The sequence below is a fragment of the Sphaeramia orbicularis genome, chromosome 10 (genome assembly GCF_902148855.1).
Source record: "Sphaeramia orbicularis chromosome 10, fSphaOr1.1, whole genome shotgun sequence".
Lineage (NCBI taxonomy): Eukaryota > Metazoa > Chordata > Actinopteri > Kurtiformes > Apogonidae > Sphaeramia > Sphaeramia orbicularis.
The window spans coordinates 30,599,991-30,608,141 of record NC_043966.1 but is presented as its reverse complement, the minus strand read 5'-3'; positions in this window follow the sequence as shown (position 1 = coordinate 30,608,141).

The window sequence follows — 8,151 nt, the reverse complement described above, 5'->3', positions numbered from 1 at the left end:
AGTGCATCTTGTTTCCATTTAATTTGCAACAAAGTCCAGAAACACATCAGCGCGTTGTGTTTTAGCTCTTCCCTGTTATTCTGCATGGTGACCTCTTCTCTACACGTTGCCTTTTTTGAAGCTGTGAAAATAGGTGCCAAAAACTAAAACCCAGACACTTTTCTGTCAGTGGCTAAAACATTGTTGTGAGCTCATAGTTCAGTGCTTATTGATTGTCCATCTGTGCATTTATGTCGACAATAAACTTTAACCACTGCCACAGTGACAGGCAATCAGACCCAGACAAGACAGACAGACAGATGTTTCAGGGTAAACTGTGAACGCTCCGATCAGAAATAAATCTGTAAGTGACACGTTAAATCACTTAACCTGCCCACACACACATTACACACACATCCACTAAGGAAAAACAGGAGACTGAGGAAGGAGGTTTTAAGAAAGAGAGGATGAACAGCAGACAGGCAATGGGGTAAAAGACACAAACAACCTCAAATAAACACACACACACACACAGACAGACTTGTGCATTGTGATTACAGCACTATGCACAGCAGTGATGCAACAGTACAGCATAGCATCACTGTCATGGTGTGGGTGTGTGTGGGTCTGCAGAGGTACAATATATAGTATTATATCACATGTACACAAAGATAATGGGAAACAAAAATGTTATGTGTGAGAATAGAAGGGTTTGATTTTAAAAAATATGCGGAAGCTCTCAGAGAGTGAAAATGTAAGACAAAAGGAAGAGAAATAAAGACTGTGATACAGGAGTTCTCAAGCTTTTGTAACTTCAGAAGCTTCTGCTTATTAAAAAAATCCCACCATCCCAAACAAATGAGGCAAAAAAAAAAAACATGGCAAAGTGGTAGAAAAAATTAACTGCTCTTTAAATATGTTAGGCTACTGTCAGCTGTGAGACATACTGTGCTAAATAAATACTCTGCTCATCTCTATAAAATTTCTGCAAATATAATATATTCAGGGTCATATTTTCCCACTACATGCTTTGGAACCTTTACTCCCATATGTCTTTTCCCAACTGAGTATTTGTCATTGTATCTATGGGAGCATTTGCTAGCAAACAATGATGAAAAATGTTTGTCTCTAAACCAGGACTGTGAAAATTTCCACGTTAACACAGATTAATCCATCATCATGATTAATCTGATTAAAAAATTTAACTCAATTAACTGCTGTGCAGAATGACTCTGAAAGACTCTGGCAATGCATTTTGAACAGTTTGTCCAAGTAGAGCAGGGGTAGGCAACTCCGGTCCTTGAGGGCCGCTATCCTGCATGTTTTAGATATTTCTCTCTTCCATCACACCTGAAAGCCATTACATCGTTATAAGACTTCTGCAGAGCTTGATGTTGAGCTGATCATTAATTGAACCAGGTGTGCTGGAAGAGGGAAATATCTAAAACATGCAGGATACCGGCCCTCGAGGACCGGAGTGTCCTACCCCTAAAGTAGAGTTACTGTCACACATGCACAAATGGGCAGTTGATCCGGTAGTGACAGACAGCAGAACCAACCGATAAAGATGGAAGATGCTAAACAGCATGTTGACTCTCTGGATGGAAATATGAGGACAAAAAAACCAACATGAAACAGTTGTTTCAGGTTGTTTTGTTGAAACTGTTGAAGGTGTTTAATAAACACGGCAAGTGCATATATGTTCCCTTCTTTCTTGAGTCTGTTTGCTCATACAAAATGAAACGCAATTAATATAGATTAAAAATGAATGATATTTAATCGTGATTAATCAAAATTAATCCACAGCAATCCTGAGTTTAATCTGATTAAAAATTCTAATTGTTTGATAGTACTACTCTAAACAATGATTGGTGAAATTAACAATATTTATATGAATTCTTGAGAAAATTTAGATTAAAAAATACTGTTATCAATTGCCTGCAAGAGGAAAAATTATTAACACTGCTGCCTTGACAGGCCAGTAGATGGTGCTCTGACACCCGTATTTTGTCCTCCCACCCATTTGCTGAGAATCGTTGCATACTCATATCCTTGCATGGAGTTTTTGTTGAACTCTGTGATGAATTGGGAGCCAGTTGTTTGACGTTAATAGATTCCTTTTCTAAAGCTAATCATATCTAGTGTTGTTCACTGTTGCAGTTGTAGAGGAGCAAAGAGGAAACGTTGATGAACTCCGGAGTGAGCAGGAGGATTTGTGGAAAAGGTGTTCTGAATCTTCTTTACAGAAAGCAGCAGTCAAGTTTTTATTATTGAGCTAATAACCAGTTCGCTCTTTGGAAATTAAAAAAAAGCAATTAATACATGTAAAATTCTTCACTATATCCCATACATTGAAGCTTGAATTAAGGGAAGGAAATTAATGAATGTAAAAGCACTAACAACAGGAGAGGAAGATGGGTGAGGTGTATTTGTTGGTGCTTAACTGTAGTCTGTCCTCATTTTACTGATTCAGAGTGAGAAAGAGAGCCTCATTTCCAACCCTTACAGTAGCTTTTAGCCCGCTGGTCTGGATAGAATAACAGAAAAGAGCTAGGGTCATTACTCACAATGGAGGACTCTATTAAGCAGTAGCGTACTGAGCTAAATGTACACACACTCACACATGCAAGAGCACACACTCACACCCCGAGGTGTACAGAGTGTACAATAAAGTGTGTGTGTGCATGTATACAGGTCAAATGTGTGGCCCTACAAACTTGAATTATGCTTAACTGCGGGGATATTTCTGTTCTGTAAAAAATACACACACGTACACATAAGCTTTGTGCACTCTTTGTAATCTAGCACCATTACAGGTAGCTTCTCATACATTAGAGGATGAATATGATGGAGGGCAGGTGGAGATACTGTAGGGCTGCTGAAGGGGTAATTTCACTGAGAGGGCATCTGTGGTATTTATAACCAAGCGATTGAACCGTTGAAAGCATACTTCAGTTCACGAGTTCATGATCCGATCACAGATGTATTCTAATGGAAACTGGATAGGATACTGTAATGCACAGCTTCCCTTCAGCTGGATGTTGGAGTCTACTCTATAGAAAACTTTGTTTTTCCTCACCTTGTCAGAGCTGAGCCAAAATTTTCCTGGGTTAAAGTTGGGTTAGCTGTGGTCAAGGCTCATGACTTCACTTTGGCGGTAATAACCTGTCAACTGTTTCATATTAGGAAGCGTAAAAGCCTACATATACACTTGACAGAGCTGACAGATGCTGACATGCCACTGCATGCAGTCACAGGCCCTAAATGAGGACCTAACGGCGTAGATGTGACAGAGATGTGGCTGTGCTCTGCTCGCCACAGCACACACTGCTTACAGTTAACTGGCTGTTAGGGAGGCAGACAAGGAGAGACAGACAGAGAGAAACTGAAAAAGAGGACAGATTGCATAGATTTACCTATATACAGTATATCAGCAGGAAATCAGATTATAATAAACACTGTTTTCAGACGAACAGATGCTTGAAGGGTGATAACAGGAGAGTCTCCCCTGAGAACAGAATGTATAAAATGACCAACTTCACAATTTGATGAAGCCCATTTATGTGTGTGCGTGTGTGGGTGTGTTGGTGGATAACAGAAGCTCTCAGCAGGTATCCCGGCCTCTCCCACCCTCCTGCTCCCCAGGCGCAGCACACTGATGACATCAGTTAGTGTGAAAGTGGCCATTAGTTCCACCTCATCACTGTGGGACAAATATAGCTGCACAAGGCTTTCATCAGACATGGAGGACAGCTGTAGTGAGGGGGCGGGAAAGGAAACCTGGCCAGATGATGATACACATTCACCGTATCCCTCCACCTCCCCAATTCTCACTTCTCCCACTCCCTTGCGATCACACTGTCACCCTTGAGAATGATAACACCTTACGGCTGCAGCATATAGGCACATGTGGCATAGCGCACACACACATTCTATATAAAAGGCTAATAACACACACACGCACACCTGTTTACCTAATTCTACATTCTGTCCACACAAGAATTTTCAAATTTTCATGTGATTATGTCTGTCTTAAAATAAGGCTTAGCTGCACTTGCATGACAAGTCCCGCTTTTGTAATACCTGATGCTGCATTATGAAAGCGCAGCAGCTACAGCACACAATACCATTGTCAGTTTAAGTCAAAACTAAAGGCACCAAGACAAAGGATGTCTCTTTCCAGCGCTTAGTCCTGATTCTATTATCTTTGGCCCAGAACCAGTGATAATGTTTTTTTCCTCCCTTTTTTTTCTTTGTCCAGTCATCCCACTAAAGTTTCATTTTGTGGCAGAGTATATTATTTATTTTCTACTCACTCCTTGGGTATTACCTAATACTTTACATGGCTCAGGGATTACTTTTGTCAGAGCATGGCAGAATAAACTGAATAAGATTAAGTTATGGTCAGGGCTGATGTACTGTGTAAAAGCAATGTTTCTTCTCAGAACAGGTGGCTGAGTTGGTCAGGTCATACACCTGGCCTCTGCCGTTTGAATGACAGGTGGTGGAGTCACTGCAGGGCACATCTGGGTGGCTAAAGGGGGGGAGGTGCAGATTTCATATTCGGCCTTGCTCTCTCTAAGCTTTTGAAGTATCGTTGTAAGACACGGGATGGCCCTGACGTTATCAGAGTTTACTGATTTTGCACCCATTTTACTGCAGTACTCATGAAAATGTACAACAAGATCACCAAACGAAAGCCACATTATATCTGGGCAAACTGATTAAATGTATATTCTGCCAAAAAGCCTACGCACATACACACACGCTATCAGCATTGTAGTTGTTGCCTCTAATCTGAACTGTGGCAACTGGGTGGTTGCTGTGAAATTCTGAACTAAGCAAAACAAGTGACTCTGAAATGCCCCCTGACGCTCAATACTGATAAGGAAATAGTCATGTTGGTGAGAAACAAATGGGGCAAAATCAGGGCAGGGCAGCACTAAAAATCTACTATTACTCTACTACCAACCTTGTATGTAGTGATCATGCTCATCAAAAGATTTATTTTGCATTTTATGTTTGACTTACTGTGATTTAAACAGCCTCTAATGTAAACTGATCCATTTGCTGCAGAACATTTATCACTCTGATAAAAACAGACAAGTCTCAGAGAGGCATGACCGCATTTATTTACTCTGCTTCAGAGACCCTACTTAGGGATTGCATATGATAGTCAGACTCGCAGACAAAAAGGAAAACAACTCGAGCCCACTTACTAGCCTTGACACATAAAGACTTATGAGGACCTGTTTGCATTTCAGAGCCACCCAGGTGCCTTTTGTAAAGCTTTAGTGTACTTGATGCCGAGTTGAAGAGGTGTCATATTTGGAGGTACTTAAGCATGCACTGTTTTGTTGTCTGTTCAAAGCCATCTACTTCAAACAAGCATAGCTTATTAAGTAGAGCTAAAGTTGCCAGGACACCTGTAGATTATTGTAGAAGTGATGCGTCAAAAATCTCTTTTGTGCCACAAATAATTTCAAAGATGCTTGTGAGTTGTGCTGTTCTTGCATCTCATGTGTTTTGAACAGATATGCAGCTAACGCACAGACAGAAGATTCACACATCTTTGTGACATCTTGATTATCTATTATGTGCTTGTGTTTGTGCAAGTATTGATGTGCAAAGCAGAACGTCTATTGTTTTTCTTGAAAACTGACAGACTACCACACTTTGTCCAGGTTTGTTGTACTTTGTGCCTGAAGTTGTTTCAGCGTGTGAGATGTCGAGCACATTTCCTGAACACAATTTCTGTATAAATGTTGCAATCTGCCTGAAATGTAACTGTGAGGAGGCTGGAAATCAAGCAGTTTAAATATATCCTACTTATCCCAAAAGACTCAACAGGTGTCAAGTGCAAGAGGCAGAACAGCACAGGAGAGAGCACCTGACGACGGTCCCAGTGTTCTCTATTGGCAAGATAAAAAAGCCATCCCAGCGAGGCAGAGCGAGGCTCTGAACATGAGATCAATGGAGCATATTTAAAAGACATTAGAGAGCAGGCCTCCTGTCACATTCCTATGATAAAGTACAGGAATCAAGCCTTCCAGCATACAGTACCATGTCTCTATGAAGGCGATTCTCCTGTGTCTTTGCCTCCTGTGCCTAATCTCCAGTGGAGGAGAATGGATGATGGCCAGCACTCTCCACATGCTAAGCTGGGTTCTAGGTCGTCCCATCTGACACTAGGCTCTCCCCTGACACTGGGAGATGTCAAAGAGTGAGGGCAGAGGAGAATGGATGGCTGCTGGCTCCGGAGCCCCTCGTTCACTCTCTAACTTGCTCACATTAAAGAAAGTTCTAATCACTGCGGGGACTTGGCCAATGATGTGCTTATCAAACGGCATATTTCAAAAAGGCATCTTAAAAGGCCCGAGGGCGAAGAGGCAATAAGAGCACATTTGTATGTGGATGAAAGGGAAAAGTGTAGACAGACCTTGCATCAGAATACTGAGGGGGGAGATCATTAGCATCTCCGGCAAAATATGCACTACCACAGAGAGTGAGAGTGAGAGCGATAGCAGCAGAGAGATGGTAGTGGGATGGGGTTGTAGGGCTGAGGGAGAGAGAATGGTTCTTTTTCGCCATTCGTCCTTTTTTGTTTTACACAGCTCCCAAAAAGAATAAGAGAACAAATACATTTTTGAACAAAAGCGGGCCTCTTGAAGTGGAAGCCCATTGGGGGTGTGAGGTGGCTCCATAGTGGGTTACAACAGAGTGAAGCCACAACTCCACTCCCACCTCCCTAAATATAACAGGCCCAGTGTGTGAGCTTTGATGTGCGAGGAAGAGCCTAGAATCAGAGCCAGAGGATAGAGGTGACATGATTCCTTCATACTTTGAGGGATATTGGCTATCTGTCTTTAGCCTTTCAGTTATGGGTTGTGACTCACGCAGGCCCCTAACCTCCTCTGTGTAACCAATACTGGCAGCAATATTTGCTCAACATGAGAACAAGCTGAGAGCAGTACAGTAGTTTTCACACCAATGAAAAGAATTTACTAAAAGAATGAGAAAGTTTTCATCCAAAAAACTGCTGAATTGATTTGCAGCCAGGGACCAAAATAATGCCATAAACAATGACAGGAAATGACAGATTTGAAATTTCCAGCCACATAAGGAAGCTTGAGATTTGCCCATAAAAGCTGGATTTGTGTCTCAGTGAAGAACATCATTATTTAAACATCAAAATGATTTAAGTCAGCAGAGAGATCAACTACAGCGCTGATTTATGTTTGTGTGATTCAATGTTGTGTCTCATCTTATGTGTGTGTATTTCAGTTATTTATTGATTTTTTTCTGTGTTGTATTTTCTGAGAAAATACACAATTGTTACCTGCTGTTGCTATTTTTTTTTTTTTTTTGCTGCCATTTACTACATCATCTGGGAGTGTTTATAGGCATTCAGCCACAACACACAACCGGAGTGTCCAGATAGATGTGTTTCACGGGGACACTAAGGAGAAACAAAGTGGAGCGGTGTCTGCTAACACTGCATTTCACACAATTACACACTTGCACATCACTTCAGCAACATACAGACGCACAGCAGGAAATGACCGGGCAGAGTCTATAGACAGGCGCAGTGTTTATATCGCACACAAATGCCTGCACACGTGCACACAAACACACACAACACATCAGACCCGATTTAGAAAGTCAATTTGGGATCAGGAGACCAATTATCTTAATTATTTTCCCTTTCCCTCCATTACTGTCTTCCACTTGTTTTTCTCCTTTCTATTTTAGCTGTGTTTGCATTTGTGAGTATTTTGGTTTGTGTATTTCACAACGCAAAATGACTCCGAAGCTTTGGGAGAAAAACTTAGGAGTGTTCTTGTCTACATAGGCTAAAAACCAAGCTGTTTTATTTTCATACTCAAACATGTAGCAAGAATTTCTTGCCTAAGGAACAGTGGCAGATGAATAATGATGGTGCGACAAAGCTGTTATTATATTCTGCTTGAAAACCAAAAGAAACAACGGTTAAACCTTCAGGGCCAAGTCTGTTCAGCTGCACTCGTGCAACAATTCAGCCTAACCTACATGGATATTGCCCAATTGTGTGTAACTGCTCATTCACTAGGAGGTGACAGCATCTCGCCAACCACATTTGTGGAGAAGAAGGTAATTATGATGTGATGGATTTCACCTGCACCCTGTGAAAAT